The sequence below is a fragment of the Canis lupus genome, chromosome 2, assembly GCF_011100685.1.
Source record: "Canis lupus familiaris isolate Mischka breed German Shepherd chromosome 2, alternate assembly UU_Cfam_GSD_1.0, whole genome shotgun sequence".
Lineage (NCBI taxonomy): Eukaryota > Metazoa > Chordata > Mammalia > Carnivora > Canidae > Canis > Canis lupus.
Genome location: NC_049223.1, coordinates 19,717,847 through 19,736,520, shown reverse-complemented (window position 1 = coordinate 19,736,520; position 18,674 = coordinate 19,717,847). Strand labels below are relative to the sequence as shown.

The 18,674-nt window shown below is 35.4% G+C and overlaps 1 long non-coding RNA gene across 2 annotated transcripts in view; it reads left to right on the top strand.

Annotated features, from left to right (window-relative positions):
- Nucleotides 1-18,430, top strand: part of LOC111091466 — a 46,935-nt gene extending 28,505 nt beyond the window's left edge. For both annotated transcript variants that reach the window (XR_005355285.1, XR_005355286.1), the window contains 2 exons: nt 14,548-14,651; nt 17,780-18,430. This is a non-coding gene — a long non-coding RNA (uncharacterized LOC111091466). The remainder of the gene's footprint in view (nt 1-14,547; nt 14,652-17,779) is intronic.
- Nucleotides 18,431-18,674: the final 244 nt, after the last annotated feature.

Genomic DNA, 18,674 nt, shown 5'->3' with positions numbered 1-18,674 from the left:
TGGAAATAATTATCTCACAGCATCCATAATAAAAGGTCAGAAAATTTTACCTTGATTTAAGAGCAAATTAAAAAGAACAATTGACTTTTCTTTTCCTGTCTTCTCTTGCAAATACAGGATGCCACATCAGTTTTATTTCAATAAGTAGCATAAAAACCAAAGCAAGTAAACAAACAAAACAAATGAATTGTACTTATTCAGTTGGTTCTCTTAGACTATAGCCCTGAACTAGAATCTAGATGTTTTGGAATAAGAAGCCAGGCCTGCTTTGCCTTTCTATTTAATTTTACAGAGAACTAGGACAATGGTAACATGTCATCACTGAGGGCATGCTGTGCAAGATTTATCTTCCTGTGTTCAAACAAATCATTAGATTTATCTTTTTTGGTATCATAGGTCTTCATTGAGTCAAATAAACCATATTTTGTTTACTACAGTGGAAAGATATAAATGCTAACTACTGTTTAACTTTATTTTATGAGAGTGAATATTATATTCTTCTTTCCAGTGACCTTTTATTGCCTCGTGAATAAAGAAATAATTTGCTAGACAGAAATAGCAGCAAGAGAGTGATGGAATTTATGAGCAGGCCAACTCTTCTAAAACTGAGAGAGAAACATGATAGTTTCAGAATAAAAAATAGAGAATTTTTCTATACCCCATTTTCAAAATTTCTAACTTTATATTGTACAGTAAATAATACATAACATTTAAAAGGTACACAACTCATCAATCTTCTGTAGCAGAAAAATGAAGTAAAAATCTGTGATAGAGAAGTTATTTTGCCAAACATGTGCTCCTTAAAAAGAAAAGAAAAGAAGAACATAAAAAACAGGTAAAGAGAGTGCTTTTCACAAGACTTAAAAACCACATTTTCAGGGATTCTGTTTATGATGGAGAAAGTTGGGAAGAATATTGTTAGCATCCTTACAATAAGAAAAAGGGGCGGGACGTCTGGGTAGCTCAGCGGTTGAGTGTCTTCCTTCAGGTCAGGGCATGATCCTGGGTGCAGGGATCAAGTTCCACATCGGGCTCCCCACGAAGAACCTGCTTCTCTCTCTGCCTCTGTCTTTGCCTTTCTCTGTGTGTCTCTCATGAATAAATATATAAAATCTTTTTTAAAAAAGGAAAAGATGGCTAGTTTAAGAAATCTTAACCTTTCTTGAATGCATTAGAGAGCTGAGATCACAGGGAAAAGCTAAGGCTGATGGTTGAACAGAAACATTAATAAAAATACTGCAGAAATGCAGTGACTACCCTAAGCATAAATTGTCACCAAAGGAATTTGAACTCTTGAGTGCACAAAAGGGTGACTACAGCAAAAACAAAGCTTAAATCTAGGTTAAGTCATGGCTACATTGACTTGACCCCCATGCTAATAACCTACCAAAATGTGCCCATTTCCAGGTATAAGTGCTATTTATCTCAGACACTATTGTACAATGTAAGACACCTAGCCCCCCAACAAGAAGTATGAGAAACACAAAGAGGGAAGAAAAAATAGCACACTAATAAGAAAATCAATAGTAACAGACTCCAGTATGTTTCAGATATTGGCACTATCACACAGGGATTTTAAAATAACAACGATTAATGTTTTATTATGATTAATAGTGGAAAAGGTAGACAACATATGTGAATGGATGGAGGTATCCAGGAGAGGAGTGAAAGCTATAAGAAAAAAAAATAACTGGAAATGTAGAAATAAAAAATATAGTCACAGAAATTAAAAATGCCTTTGGTGGACTCATCAGAAGGAAAGAATTTCACACTGATGAGGAAGGAATTTGTGAATCAAAGATAGGTCAACAGAAATTACCCAAACACCATACAAAGCAAAAAGAGCAGAAAAACAAAGAACATCCAATAGCTGTGAGACAATATCAAATAGTCTAGCATATGTATAGTTGAAATATTGGAAGGAGAATATGACAAAAAAATTTAAAGAAATAATGACTGAGAATTTCCCAGGACTGGTGAAAGATACCAAGACATAGCTCCAGAAAGCTCAGAGGAAGCTAAGCAGAATAAATACCAAAGAAATGTACCCAGATAATCATTCAAACTGTTGAAAACCAAAGACAAAGTCTTGACAGCATCTGGGGGAAAAAGCATATTATATCCAGAGAAACAAAGAATTACATTAGGTTTGTTACTAGAAACAATGAAAGTAAATTACAGTTCATTGAGATCTTTAGAAGTATTGAAATTAAAAGAAAAAACTGTCACACTCAATTTCTATATCCAATGAAAATATTTTTCAGTAATGGAAAAGAAGTAAAGAACTCTTTAGACAGACAAAACCTGTTTGTGAATTTGTAACCAAAATACATGTGCTACAAGAAATGTTCAAGGAACCTCTGCAGGCAGAATAAATAGGAAACAGAAACTGGAATCTACAGAGAGATGTGAATGAATGTATATATACATTCATGACATGACATGAATGAATGTATATATAAAATTTATTATTTTCTTATTAAATTGCTCTAATGGAAAATTGTCTCTCTACAACAAAACAGTAGTGATGTGTGTTAGTATTATGTATACTGTGTACAGCTAACATTAAAAACTATATGATAACAATTATATAAAAGATGGAAGTAATTGGGAGCACACCATTCTAAATTACACTATACGTGAAAATCTATATTATTTTCATGGAGGCTGTGATTAAAGTTGTATATATAAACTCTAGGGAAATGAAAAATGTCATTTTAGGGAGTTATAAATGATAAGCTAATAGTGGAGGCAAATATGGAATCCTAAAGTACTCAGTCCTATAGAAGGCAGAAAAAGGAAGAAGGAATAAAAAGACAAATGAAACAAAAAATAACTAGAAATATGGTCCACTTTTACTAACAATATCAATAATTACATTAAATATTAAATAGTATATGTACATGCATTAAAAGAGAGATTATCTGACTGGATGAAAAAATTAAATGAACCAACTGTATACTACCTACAAGAAATCCACCATAAAGACATATATAGATAAAAAGAGGATGATATACAAAGAACCATTCAATAACCAAAATAAAACTAAAATAACTATACTGGTATCTGAGAGTTGACTTTATAAATAGGAAATCCTCCTAATTACTGAAAGCAGAATTCCATGAAGAAGCATGGTATTTCCACGAATCACTTCGCCAGGTAGGTTACCGAGGAAGACTGCCATATTTGACTATATACTATGTATATGGATGAAAGAAATCTGAGAGACTTGAATAGAAAAAGTAAACAAACTTAAAACTGCAAAGCTAAAATTGAACTACTTGGGAGCTATGATCCACAGAATCAACATATTGTTGAATACCCCTCTAATGGGAATGAGTCCAACTTTGAGACTGTCTACCAGCAGTGTATGAGACTGTCTACCAGCAGTGTATGCTGCAGAGCCTTCTTAGAGAAGGCATGTTATAGTACACCTGTTCCTTCCTGCAGGCTCTGTGTGAGCCCCAGAGGTTCTGCAGTAAGGTTACAGCTGTTTCTTCACTTGAAATAATTGTAGATGGAAAGCAGTTATTGTATTTGACAAATAAAAATGTTTCATCCCGACAAAAATCTATATCTGTATATATAATATGGAATATTTTGAGGGAAAAAATTATTATTTACCAGTAAAGGATCAAGTTACCAATAAGATATAATGAGCCAAAACATGTACACATCTAACAAAGTGCTTAAAATACATAAGGCAAATAGTTATAAAATTGATGGAGCAAAACAGACAAAGCCACAATATAAGGGGTTACATTATGCTTTTCTCTCAGTAATAAAGCAAGCTGGAGACCAGAAAAGATGTAAACACTATGAACCAATTTGATCTAATTGATATTTATAAAACATCCCACTCAATAACAACAGAATAAAATTCTTCTCAAGTGCTCATGGAACTTTAATCAAGATAATCTAGACCGTGAAAGAAAACACAGGAAATTTAAAAGAACAGAAATCATGCAAATTATTTTTTTAACCCTAACAAATTAAATTAGAAGTTGACAACAAAAAGATATTAGAATATCTCCAAACACCTGATTCCAGGATTTACTATAAAGGCACAGAAATCGGGATGCCTGGGTGGCTCAGCAGTTGAGTGCCTGCCTTTGGCCCAGGGTGTGATCATGAAGACCTGGGATGGAGTCCCACATTGGGCTCCCTGCATGGAGCCTGCTTCTCTCTCTGCCTCTCTCTCTTTGTGTCTCTCATGAATAAATAAATAAAATCTTTAAAAAAAAATAAAGGGACAGAAATCAAGAATAAAGTAATGTATTGATAAAATGATAGACATAAAAACCAGTAGAACAGGATATAATGACACATAGATGGTCCACTGATTTTCCAACAAAGAGGAAATGACAATTTTATGGAGAAAGGATATTTATTTTTTTATTTGTTATTATTATATTTTAAAGATTTTATTTATTTATTCATGAGAGACACAGAGAAAGAGGGAGGCAGAGACACAGGCAGAGGGAGAAGCAGGCTCCATGCAGGGAGCCCGACATGGGACTGGATCCTCCGTCTCCAGGATCAGGCCCTGGACTGAAGGTGGCGCTAAACTCTGAGCCACCTGGGCTGCCCAAGAAAGGATATTTAGTGCAATAAATGGTGCTGAAATAATAGGATATTCATATGGAAAAAAAAAAAAAAAGGTAAACCGTGGTTCATATCCTGCATCATAAACAAAAGTAAACTAAAAAATAAATCATAAACCTAAGTGTAAAATGTACAATTATGCAACTTATACAAGAAGGGTACCTGGGTGGCTCTGTTTGTTAAGCACCTGACTCTCAATTTTGGCTCAGGTCATGACCTCAGCATCATGAGATTGAGCCCTTCTTTGGGCTCCACATTCAGTGTGTAGTCTGCTTGTCCCTGTCCTTCTACTCTTCCCCACTTACACAAACTCTCTCAAATACATAAATAAAATCTTTAATAAAAAATAAAACTTATACAAGAAAAGATAGGAATAAATGTTTGCAATCTTGAGGGTGATGTTGAGTTCTTAGATCTAATATCAGAACACAATACATAAAAGAAAAAAATAGTAAATTGGCTTCCATAAGACTTAAACTTCTGTTCTTTGAAATTTACTTATTGGAGAATGAAAATATAAGACAGAAAGAGAAAAATATTCTTGAAATATATTTTTAAGTATGATCTTCTATCTAATATATAAAAGGAACTCTCTAAACACAATGATTAGAGAGCAATCAACCCAACTGAAATCAGGCAAAGACTTTTAAAAAATCCACTGCATCAAAGAGATAATGAAGGATAAGATTAGTTATCTGAAAGACAGGTCAGGAGAAAATATACATAGTGAGGCACAGAAAAAAATAAAAGTAGAGAAAATAACAGAAGTCTTGTGCAAAGCATAGTAAAAATCCTTTAAATCATCTAACTGGAGACCCAAAAGAAAGAAGAGAAAATATGGTTGAAGAATGTTTTTGAGGATAGAATGGCCAGCTACTTTCCAGTGCTGATGAAAAACATCAATTCAGAGATTCAAGAAACTGCCAGCCTCATGAAGGGTAAACATAAAACAACACCTAAGGACATTAGTAAAACTGATAAAAAGCAAAGACAAAAAGACGGTAAAACGACCATAGAAAAATGACGCATTTAGAGAACAATCATAAAACTTAAAGTTGATTTTCCAACTAACTATGGAAGCCAGATGAAAACAGAATGACATCATCAAAGTAATGAGATTAAAAAAAAAAAACAAAAAACTACCATCCTAGAATTTTATAACCAGAGAAAAAAATTCCTTCCATAATGATTACATTTTAAACAAACAGAAGTGATACCATCTTTCACCGGCTGACTTCTACTAAAATATATTGTAAGAGTTTAATTGGAAGTAAAATGACCCCTGACAGAATGTAACAACAAATGAAGAGCCCCATAAAAAAAAGAAAAATGTATGTAAATAGAAATGATTGTTGACTTTAGACAACAAGAAATACTTTCTTGGGTGCTTAAAATATATGTGGAAATAAACTTCATTACAACAATAATACAAAGATGTGAGAGGGTAAATGGAATTGATATTGTCTAAAACTTTGGTATTTTCCTGGAAGTGGTCAAGTATTAATTTGCATAAGACTTTACTTTTTTACTTTTTAAAAATTTTTGCCTAAGATTTTATTAGGTAAAATATCCCTATTGTAAATTACAAGGCAACCATTAAAGGATAGGGAAATAATGTAGACCTAACTAGTTAATAGAGGGAAAAGTTAAATAATAAAGATATTTGTCAATCAATAAAACAGAAGAGAAAATAGGGCAATCGATAAAAAAGGGGTATAAAATGAGAGTGGTGTGCAAAGAGAGAACACATACTAGGTTATGGTTTTAAATACAATTAGAGTTGTAACATATTAAGTGTATGTAAGCTATATAATACAATTTGAACACTAAGATTGACAAATTATTACAAGTTCAATAATTCAATAAATTCAATATAAGCTGTTTATTTTTATTTTTTTTAGATTTTATTTATTCATGAGAGAGAGAGGGGAAGAGAGAGAGATGCAGAAACACAGGCAGAGGGAGAAGCAGGCTCCATGCAGGAAGCCCGACGTGGGACGGACTCGATCCCAGGTCTTCAGGATCCCACCCTGGGCTGAAGGCAGTGCTAAACCACTGAGCCACTCAGGCTGCCCAAAATAAGCTGTTTATAAAAACAAATCTTAAATATAAGAAAACAGAAATGTTGGGAAAAAATAAGGGAAAAATTGAAACTATGCAAACATTAAACAAAAGATAGTTTCTGTAGCAATACTAATAACTTTCATAGAAGGCAAAAGCAAAACTAGAAATAAGTAGGATTATTTCATAATTATGAGTTCAATTTACAGTGAAGATAACACAGTTGTAAATTTGTATATATCAAATAACCCAACTTTAAAATATAAAAGTAAAAAATGTATAGAACCAAAAGGAGAGGTATTACAAATCAATGATTATAATGTGACACTGTTATAGCTCCTTCAATAACTTAAAAAAATTTTTTTTCCTTCAATAGCTTTTAGAATGAACAAACTCAAATGTTTCTATTTGACAAACTTGGAGCAGTTACTATTTGCTGCTAGGTTTTCCCCAAAGATGCAAGAAAAAGTATCTTTGTATTTTCTGTCTGATTATGGCAGCTGAGGTTGAATAGAGGAATAAAGGAATCCAAAAAAACACGAAGGAACTCATGCTGCAACTCAGGTATAACTTTATAAATGGTGAAGAGCCTTTTCCAAAAAAAGAATCTAAAATTTGAATATTCATGAGAAAATAAAATTCAGTAAGAATATAGAAAATCTGAATAACACAATTAATACACTGCACAAAATGACAGAAAACATAGTCCTCTCAGGTACACATACATTTTATACAAAAATTGGCCTGATTCTGGGCCAGTAAGGAAGTCTTAAGAAATTTTTAAAAATTGAAATACTGTATACAATTTTATTTTGCCACAGAAGAGTAAAGCTAGAATTTGATGTCAAAACAACTAAAAATATCAAACTACTTAGAAATTAAACACATGTAATTAACTCAAGAACAAAAACCCAGAATTTAGAAAATAAGATAAATGATTTTCAAACTGTGGGATATAGGGAAATCAGTGCTTAGAGGGAAATTTATAGTCTTAAATGCATTTCCTAGAAAGAATATAGGCTAAAATTGAGTTAGCTCAGCTTCTATTTTAAGAAGCTATGGAAAAGAACTCTACAAACAAACCTAAAGAAAGTAGAAACAAGTAAATAATAAAAATAACAGCATAAATCAAAGCAATATAAAACAGGGGATCAAAAGGTATAAGCTTCCTGTTATAAAATAAATAAGTCCTGTAGATGTAATGTAGAGCATGGTGACTATAGTTAATAATACTGTAGTGTGTATTTAAAAGTGGCTAAGAGAGTAGATCTTAAAAGTTCTTATCATAAAACATTTTTTTAACTATGTGAGATGATGGATATTAACTAGACTTAACTGTGGTGATCACTTTACAATAAACATATATTGAATCATTATATTGTACACTTGAAACTAATATTGTCACATGTCAATTACATCTCAATAAAACAATAGGAATTAAAAAGTTCAGCAAAAAATAAAGCTGATTCTTTGAAAGTATTAAGAAAAAATTACAAATTATTACATCAGGAATGAAAAACTGGACACTACTCTGACACAATTCTCACTAGAAGGGTAACTGAAAGATTCAAGTGAGCAACTTTCTAACACTACAGTTAGTAATTTAGATAATATGAAAAAAGATTCTAGGAAAACAGAAGAAATAGAAGTTTTAAGTAGCTCTATTTATGTAAAAGATATTTCATCATTAAAAAACAATAAGGGAAATTCCACAACAAGATGGCTTTACTGGTGAATTTTCCCATATATTTAAAAATGAGGGGTACCTGAAGGGCATTTAAGTGTCTGACTTTTAATTTTGGCTCAAGTCATTATCTCAGGATTTGAAATTGAGCCCAACATGGGGCTCCATGCCGAGCAATGAGACTGCTTAAGATTCTCTCCCTCTCTCTCTCCCCCTCCTCCCGACTCACACACACATGCTTGCACTCTCTCTCTCTCTCTCAAAAAAAATTATTTTTAAAATAAAAATTAAATCACATCATCATGTACTAACTGTTGCAAAATACAGAAAAAAGGAATGCATACCTATTCTTTTTATGAAATGAGATTCATGTTAAATCTTGACAAGGACATTAAAAACAAAAAAGCGAAGACTGATCCTTATGACATTAGAGGGAAAAGTCTAAAATATGATATTAATAAATTTAATACAGAGGCATAGACAATGATAATATGACAGCATCAAGTGACACTCATCTTAGGAATACAAGATGGTTTATCATTTGATAACTGATCACTTTGGTTTATCACCTTAACTGAAAAGAAAAAAATAAATGATAGCTTGATAGATGCCGAAAAAGCATTTGACAAAAGTCACCATTCTTTCATGATACAAATTTCTGGTAAACCAAGACTAAAAGGAAAATTCCTATTTTGATAGAGTAACTATTGAAAACCAATAGAAATTATTAAAAGATTTTTCCCAGAATCAAGGATCAGGCAAAGTTATCTGCTATTATCAGTTGATTTCAATTTTATGCTAGAGATTTAGTCAGTACAGGAAGCAAAAAAATATATTATAAAGATTAGAAAAGAATAAAAAGAGAATGCCATTATTTGCAAATGTCCTTTTTAGTGTCTTCAGGAAATTGAAATACAAAAGCCGCTAGGTATAAGATTAATATACAAGAATTAGTTATAATTCTATGCAACCATTACATACAAATTAATAATAAATTTATAAAACTGTCATTTACAATAATATATAAAATATCAAATAGGAATAAATCTAGCACATAATGTCAAAAATAATGTATACCAAAAACTATGATACATTAACGTGAGAAGAAAAGAAGATTTTGCTAAATGGAGAAATATGCCATCTTCGTGGATGTGAAGATTCAACATTGCAAAGATATTGACTATCCCTGAAATGTTCCATAAATTTAATGTAAGAAGAATATAACCAATTTTTGGAAACTGATAAGCTAATTATAAAACAACTGGAGAAATGGTTTAGCTAAAGGTCCAAAAAAAGAGAAATCTTAAAGAAGAAAATACAACTGAAAAAGGTCTATTACTAGATGTCAAGATGTACCTTAATCACACATACATCAAATAACAAAAGTGGAATTATGAAACAGTATTGAAGAATAGCAAAAAATTAAAAATTATGGGCAGCCCGGTTGGCTCAGCAGTTTAGCGCTGCCTTCAGCCCAGGGCCTGATCCTGGAGACCTGGGATCGAGTCCCACGTCAGGCTCCCTGCATGGAGCCTGCTTTTCCCTCTGCCTGTGTCTCTTCCTCTCTCTCTCTCTGTGTGCATCTGTCATGAATACATAAATAAAATCTTTTAAAAAATTAAAAATTATTTTAAAAATTGATTATATGCTTAGATAAATATTTTTTGAATAAGTCTCAAAAACTCTAAATATAAAGAAAAAATTGGGAACCCGGTCTCAATAAGTTAGTATTTTCCATGCAACAAAGGATACCATATACCTTTTAAAAAATGAGATAAACTATAGAAATGTATTTGCATATAAACATAGGTAGGTTGATATACAGAGTGTTTTAAAAATCTTGTGAATCGATAACAAAATAACTCAATAGAAAAATAATCAAGTGATAAGTATGGGAAATAAATAGAAAAGAAAACCTAAATAGCCAATAAATACATGAAAAAGTGATTAATCTCACCAGGATTCATGCAAATGTAATTTGAAGCAACAGTCAGATACAGTTTTGCATTCATTGAATTGGTAAAAATTTTAAAATCTTGATAACATCAAGTGTTGGCAAGAACAGGGTGCATCTTTGTGGGAGCAGGGATCTCTACATGGTGGTGGTGGAAATGTATTTTGATACATTAGAGAATAGTTTGGCACTAATTTCCACTAAGACTGAAGATGCGCATGCCCAATAATTCCACTTTCAGAGTTGGTGTTGTTTAGTACACACTGAACTAATGAAAAACTGGGAAACAATATAAAACAAATGGATAAATTGTGGCATGTTATTGGCTGGGAGAGAGATCTTCCAACTTCAGAGTAATTGTAACTTCAGAGAAGGGAGAGAGGGGGGATGTATAGTCACAATGATAATGAAGATGAGGGGATGATTTTCAATGTTATATGTAAATATAAAAGTTAATACTTGCAACCTCTGGGTGTTTTCACAGATATTTCTTACCTTTTTAAGTTGAAATGTTTTATAAGCAGAAAGAAAAACTTGTTCTAGGATAACAGCAGTTTGAGTGGGGAGGTGGGAGGCAGTTGAAGGAATGGAGCTGATGAAATTGACCTGTCTTGGCACTTGATTAATGAGAGAAAATGGAGGAGTAAAGAGTGAAGGGGAAGGGAGAGGGGTGGGAGAGATGGAGAGAGATCAAAGACGAAACTGCAGTGTAAATGTTAGGGGAGTGGGTAGGGAGTGGGTGAGGAGTGGGTGGGGAATGGCTGGACTGGGCACAATAGTGCTATTAACAAAACCAGAGAATGTGGGGCAGGACTCTCAGAAAGGAGAGGATGAGTTTCATTTTTGAAGAGTGACTCATGGATACTGATAAGACACCCAATTATAGATGTAGTTGATAGTGGCCAAAATGGGGAGAGAAATTAAGGATGAAGCTGTAGTGTTTGAAAGCAACAAAATTGATAATGCAGGCCATGAGTTAGCTAAGTTTCCAAGGACATGAGGATTCAGAGAGGAAGAAAAAGAACCAGTACCAAATCTTTGGCATGACCATGACACTGGAGTATTGGCCTCTGAAGGGACACAACACACAGTGGGGAATTGCGAGAGGCTGGCCCAGAAGCCAGGCCATAAAAGAACTTCACAAAGGGGTGACCATTGGTGTTCATGGGATGGAGACTTGAAAGAGGGAGAGAAGGCAGGTAAAGCTGCTTTGTGTAGCAACTAGGGGGTCCCTGATGACTTGAGGATGCTGAGAAAGAAGGGAGAGGCAATGGTGGCTATCAGGGTGGCGGTCTGGCTACTAAGTGTACGCAGTAAGGATCAGGGGGCCTAAAGGAGCCACTGCTTCCTGGACGAGTGTCAGCTGAGAGGTGACATTCTATCCATTCTGGTTGCTCCTCCTGAGACTGGCCTTCTTCCAGACTTGGTGAGGGCTCCTCCAGGGGTTGTCATCCTCTCACCTTCCTCCTGTGGGATCTTAGCTGAAGAGCATTGGGGAACCGACTGAGAAATAAAACTGTTTATCCCAGCCCTGCATAAATAAATGTCACTTCGCTATTCCCTGCATCTGAATCGCTGATAGCCTATATTCTGCTGATCTTGTTTATCCTTGAAGCTGTCCTCAAACATTTCCCAGTCTCCTGAATTGCATACAAATGGATGAATATTTGAAAAAGTGTGATTGCTGTTGTTTGTTATTTTGTCCTGCCACTGTGCTTTCTTTTACCATCTGGACTGGAGGTGGACTTGTTAAAAAAAAAAAAAAAAAAAACAACACCCAGAAAGGACAGTCTCACGAATTTGAGCCTACAAGAGAGAAGGAAGTCCTTAGTCTCTCCCCCAGAAAACAGATCTTTACAGAGTTTCCTGGCCAAACATGCAGCCAAGATGTTGCTAAATCTGGGAAGCTTATCAAGTGCAAACTGTGAGCCTTCTCCTCACAACTGTGTTCAACTACACATGGTCTGTTTGTTGCTTTAAATGAACATCACAGGAATAATCACAACAGACACCTGTATGGCACTGTGCACTTTTCGAATTATTTCCACATGCAAGAGATAATTTCATCTTCCCAACAAACCTGTAAGGTTCTGAGACTCTGAGAGGTTACATGGTCAAGATGCAAAGCAAGGCAAGTGTTGGGGCCAGGTCTCTGCTGCCCACCCAGTGCTCTGCAACACTGTGGTGTGTCTTCATTAGATTCCAGATCGAAGACTTTAGATATCTGACTTTGTCCACAACAGCAGGCAGCCAGGAGGAAATGAAAAGGTAAACATTCATCTCATGCTGATAGATGTATAACCAATTCACCATTTCTTTGTGCAAACCCATTCACCATTACTTTGGAATCAAGTATATTCACCAGAGCCTCCCTTCAAGGAGAGCATTATTTGTTTGGAGGAAATTGCTTGGCAAACCAATCATGCTGGAGGCTTGGTTCCCAATGGAGCTTGGGCTTGCCCTGAATGAGGAAAGGAACTTTTTGGTTGATTCACAAAGAAAGAGGAAGTGAGAAAGGAAAAATAATAGGGCAGAGATGGGGAAAGACAGAAGGCTTTATGTTTTATATTATGACCTTTCCTTGATCTCTCAAATCTAAATTATAAATCTCATGGAATTCTTGAGGTGAATGAGTGGTTTGAAGACAAGAGATGGATGAGTGGTTTGAAGACAAGAGATGGATATTTTGTGTTCATATTTAAGAAGATTAAGTCATTTTGGGGCTGAGAGAAAAGTAGGAGCTCAATTAGGATGCCAGAAAAATTGTGAGGACCTTTCTGGATTGTGATAGGCTATGGATTTGGGATTTAGGCCAAGTTCAGCTGCATTTCTGAAGAGTAGGAGGCCTCAGCAAGCACATGGATTGCTTCAGAAATTAGAGAGCATTTTCAAAGTCTGTGTTTGCATGTCTTTGATCCTCTAATTCAATAGACAAAAGAAAACAATTATATATGGGTACATATGCATAATGTATAATATGTATAGTAACTGACTTATTCAAGAAAAATGTGTCATAGTAACATAGAATCTCAGTTTAAGTGAGGAAGAACATTATACTTTTCATTGTACTTCCTTCTAAAGGCAACATTGGCTAACACTGAGTAGCTGCTTATTGGAGACATTTAGGAAGATGCTGATAATATCTGCTAAGAACATTGTAAAGACAATCTTCACTACAAGAGCACTGATTTTCATCAACTATAAAATGGGTCCCTCATTACTTTTTTTAATTAGAAGAGAAAAATGAGGGGCTTTGAAGTCATCAGAAATACTATCCACAGTAATTTCCAAACCTTAACAACAAAAAAAGATGAGCATAGCAAAGAATTAAAATACAATTTGGCCTTCAACTTCAATTCCTGACAAAGTTATTTTCTCCACTAATTGCCTAATATTTATTCTTTGTCTCTGACTGTTTGGATTCTGAAAGAACGAGCTTGAGAAGGTTCAATACACACATAAGATCCATTTTAGATCTTTCACACTAAAGATAGACTTTCTCTTTATTCCTTCCTCATTATTACGAAGAAGAGATATGTGCCTAGTATTCCTTGCAAGAAAGATATTTTGTAAAGGTGCTTCACTTGCTGGAAAACTCTAGGATGAAAATAAAACAAAGAAACCTCCAAAAGAACAAAAACAACAAGAAAACCCTTCTTTCAGTTTGTCTGCTTACACTGGAATGTGGAACTGAGTACAGCCCAGAGACTTGGTTCCGGGTAAAGAAGGAAGGCAGGCGGAATTGGCACCATGCAGCCTGTGAAAATTGTGGAATGTGGGGAAGAGTTGTAAAATTTAAAGTCATATTGATAAAATCATCAGCTTCAACTACTTAAGACAGGAAGGAGGCAAGCATAGGGAGAATTGGCCCTGCAATGAAGGGAGTGAGAGAGGAAGGAAAAAGAAGAATATGAAGGGAAGCCACAGAGGAGCAAGGGATATGAAAAGTATATTGGTTTCCTTTTTGCTGCTGCAATAAATTACCACAAACTTAGTGGCTTAAAGTAACACACATGTATTATCTTATAGTGCTGGAGGTCAGAAGTCCAAAATCAGTCTCAGAGGGCTAGAATCAAGGTATTGGCAGGGCTGTGTTTCTTCTGGAAGCTCTAGGGGAGAATGCATTTCTTGCTTTTTCCAACTTCTATTAGTTGCTATTATTCCTTGGCTCCTGAATACATCTCCTGTTTCCATGGTCTAACTGGCTTATCAGATTCTAACTTTCCTGTGTCCCTTTTAAAAGGACCCCTGAGATTACATTGGACCCATTTGGATAATCCAGGATAATCTTCCCTTCTCAAGATCCTTGGTTTAATCACATCCACAGAGTCCTTTTCATCATAGAAGGTAATTAACAAGGTTCTGGGATTAGAAAGTAGGGGGTAGGCTTGATCCAGCCTGTTACAGAAGGTGTTCAAAAAATATCATAAAGAATGTTTGTGATCATAATTAAGTAGATGAATGGACATGTAAGGACACAAGGAACAACCAGCCCAATTATCCTGGAAACCTTCATATAGGGTGAATAGGTGATGACAATACATACTGGTAGAATGCCTGTTTTGTGTCAGGGGCATGTTAGGGATTTGGGGGAAGAGAGACTTTTGATCCTAGTTATGGGGTAAATATCTTGTGTTTTCTGTCCTTTCCTTGCCACGTTGCCATTCTTTTTTTTTTTTTTTTTAAGATTTTATGTATTTATTCATGGGAGACAAAGAGAGAGAGGCAGAGACACAGGCAGAGGGAAAAGCAGGTGCCTTGTGGGGAGCCCAATGTGGGACTCCATCCCAGGACCCAGAGATCACAACCTGAGCCAGACAGATGCTCAACCACTGAGCCACCCAGTTGCCTTGCCACTTTGCCATTCTTTTCTTATCCTGGAAAATGATTTAACTTTAAGTTCTATACTCAGGCATTCACTCCCTTCAGGGAGCTTTCAATGAGCCACTATACTCCCCTGTGAAACAGGGCATTCTCTGGTCTCACTTCTTTTAAAAGAAGAGGAATATTATTCTTTCTAAAACCAAGGGAAGCAGACTCCATGAAAATAATTTGTAAAGTGAGTCTCTGAATTTCCCCTATTCCTCTCAGTTAGGTTCAACGACTAATTCTGTTGAGGTAGTATGGAGAAAAGAAAGAGAAAGATGTCAAAAATAATTACAGTAACTGTATTACAGTGACCTATTTTCTTACCACCTAGCATGGTAAACCTATATGATTTTCCATGTGTCAAGTAGAGACTTAGGGATGTGATGAGCCAACTTGCTGATACTCTACTACAGAGGAGGACAATCCCAGCACCTGAAAGTTGTAAGACAATCCACTTGTGTTGTAATCTGTGGAATGGAGGGACGTTAGAGTCAAACTGGAACTAGATCTCCCTTATCAGAAAACTGAGTAATGCAGAAATCTCTGTAAGCCCTCCTTCAAGAACGTGCAGAAGTGCTACATGTGACTGTACATTCATCCATCCAGGATATTCTACCTACAAACATGCCCACCACAGGGAATCCCTGGGTGGCTCAGTGGTTTAGCACCTGTCTTTGGCCCAGGGCATGATCCTGGAGTGCCAGAACCAAGTCCCGTGTCGGGCTCCCTGCATAGAGCCTGCTTCTCCCTCTGCCTGTGTCTCTGCCTCTCTCTCTCTCTCTCTTTCTCTCTGTCTATCATGAATAAATAAAATCTTTAAACAAAACAAAACAAAACAAAAAACATGCCCACCACATAGTGGATATCAACAATGTGCCAGCAATGCAGAGAACATCCACAGCCAGTCTATTTAGATGCAGAAGTAACAATTATAAGCTCAGTTAAGTAAAGACTTACTTGACCTTTTCTATTTCCTTCCACAAATCTCCAACAGAGAGTGAACTGGTATCTAGAAGACGAAGGGGAAAAGGCATGCATGAGCCCTATTACCTCCTATCTCCATAAAGAGGGGACAAGGAGAACATTGAGTCAGATCTGAAATGAAAACTTTAAAAATAAATAGAAACGAGTTTTAAATACAAGAATGACAAGGTTCTAATAAGTATAAATGTCTGAAAACTTAGAGAATCTGGCCAACATGTTATTAAAGAAGGCTATCATTGGAATAAACCATTTCGTTTATATGCCCAAGAAGTTGGGTCCAGTTAATAAACTGGTTACATAAGGATTTAGGATATAAAATTATACTTAATTGTTTGCTCTCATTCTCAGCTCCTTGAGGTCAGAGAATATGGCACCATGGGGACAGTTTAATTGCAAGGGACCTAAACCTGCTCCAATTACTTCACCAAAAAATATGTTTATTATAAGCAAAGACACATCACTGAAATACAGAAAGAAAGGAAAAAGCAAGCCTTGTGGACAAGAAAATTTTGGGTACTCTGGCAACTGGGGGTTCAGGTTCAATAACCTTCAAAGTAATGCTCCACCAATAATGAAACTCAGCCAGCATTTGGCTCAGATTCTTTTACTTAAAATGAGACAGAGATAGAGATAGAAAGGAGGGTAAACAGACTTAGCCAAGCTTATAAATTTATTCAGTTAACGTTGAATGAGGAATTGGTATGATTATGAGTAGCCAGTTCAAGTCATACAAACATTATAGAGGCATTTAATAAATGGAATTTGTTTAGCTTGAGAATCTTAGATTTTACTGGTTTATAATAATCACAGTATCTCAATAACTAGAATGTAAAGGTCTTCCACTTGTCTTGAAGGGGTGCATTTGGAAGAGAGATATATAAGAAAGCCCTACATCCCATTTCTTGTCTTTCATAATTAATATGTTCTTTGTTTCAGCATTTTACTAGAATTGCAGCAACCAGCTGCAATGTCAGGAACTAATCAGCTTGCTGCTGCAATCTTTCCACCCACGTTGGAGATATTTATCCTGAGAAATTTCTTTTCTTCTTTTCATGATACTTAAGTACCTTGTAAAAATCAGTTTGTTGACATGGCACATCACATAAACCCCCAACAGAATTAAGAAAACAGCCCAAATGGGTAGCCATGAAGTCAAAGGTAAGAGTGGGAGGTGGAAAGAGCCTGTCCCCTCAAGGAGTTGCATCAGAAAAATGTGAATTTCTTTGTTATCCATGTCCTTGACTCCAGAAATTCTAATAAACTCCAATGCTATGTAATTCTACATTATACCTGCTCATAGCCTCTCCAGAACACTACTTCACTGGATCAGCATCTGTAGTGCTGGGAAAGAATAAAACTGAGCACATCTCAACTGGGTCAGGTATTACCTGTTGATGGTTAAGGGAATGCAAGATGATAGAGGATAGTGACTATACAATGAAAGAGAAAAATATCCACCAGAGTGGCTTCGATTCCAGACTTTCTCAAATGAGGAAAATTCCAGACTAGCTCTTCTAAGGTTGTCCTTATACGGTTGTTCTAAAGTTAAGTGTTTTGTCTTCAAGCGTTATTTATAGAGGAGTTCAAGTTCACATAAGTTATTTATGTTTTTAAATTCACAGAGTTCTACATAAACGTTGATAGAGATAGGAAGAGACGAAGCATATGGAAGTGTCACAGGGAAGGTTCTTCCATCAAGAAGGCAGATCTAAACTTAGATGTTGGATGATGATGGAAAAATACAGCATAGTAAGCCCTTCCTCTTCTGACAGAGTGCCAATTTGTGACTCTCTTGGATTGATGAGAAACTCTGATCTCAGAACCTCTGTAAACTCTCTTGCTTTTTATTTCCTATGCTTCAGACTCAAAAATTACATTGTCTTCAGTTATTCTTTCAAGGAAGATACAAGAGGCTACAAAGGAAAAAAAGATGCAGGAATGGGGAAATCAGAAAGTACCATCAAAGTCATTGTAAAGCAAGTACATATATATAACATACATCCAGACACACATATTTATATAGAAACGACAGTGAAGTGATAACAATAAAAAGAGCTCCTCAAGCTTCTAAACATGGAATAAGATACTAAAGTACATCTACTTTCATATTATATTCCTTCCAGCAGCTCTGAACTTTATGTGGTTCCCTATACATACTATCTATAGTCATGATACCCCCAATGCTTAATACTTACCCCCACTTTCTCCTCAAATAACTCTTACTTGAGCTTTAACGCTCAGTTTTAGTGAAACTGAAGGCACTGATAAGTAAATCAGAGGCCAAACTCTCTCCCTGTTTTGACTACTGAAGAAATAAAAAGATTGCCTAATTGTGAGAAAATGTGACTTTCCTATATAATTATCACAAAGATGCCATAGGTAAGTTTTTCTCTTATTCTGTAGGTTAAGAGGTTTCCCAGCATTATTATTTTAGTTGATGAACTAGTTTGGCAGATGAACTCTTACACGGACACCTGATAACACAGATCAATGGGAAGCAGACTCCCAGGGTCCTCT